We start from the raw sequence: 208 nt of genomic DNA, 5'->3' as shown, positions 1-208 counted from the left end.
AGGCTTCAGCGGTCATTTTCTCCTCAGATCCCCCCAGCAGAGATCTGAAGAGAAAGACGGCGCTGAAGCGGGCGGGGACGGAGGAGGGAGCGTTGTCATGTCGGATGGCTTTGAGAGCAGAAGCTGCAGGCTGTTCTGCCCCGAGGCTGAGCTGTGTCAGTCGCCTGACGCCCCTGTTGCCATGGTGCCCTGTGCCGCCTCAAAGCTC

Source organism: Nanorana parkeri, unplaced genomic scaffold, assembly GCF_000935625.1.
Source record: "Nanorana parkeri isolate BGI_ZX_2015 unplaced genomic scaffold, ASM93562v1 scaffold1184, whole genome shotgun sequence".
Lineage (NCBI taxonomy): Eukaryota > Metazoa > Chordata > Amphibia > Anura > Dicroglossidae > Nanorana > Nanorana parkeri.
This window is presented reverse-complemented; position numbering follows the sequence as displayed.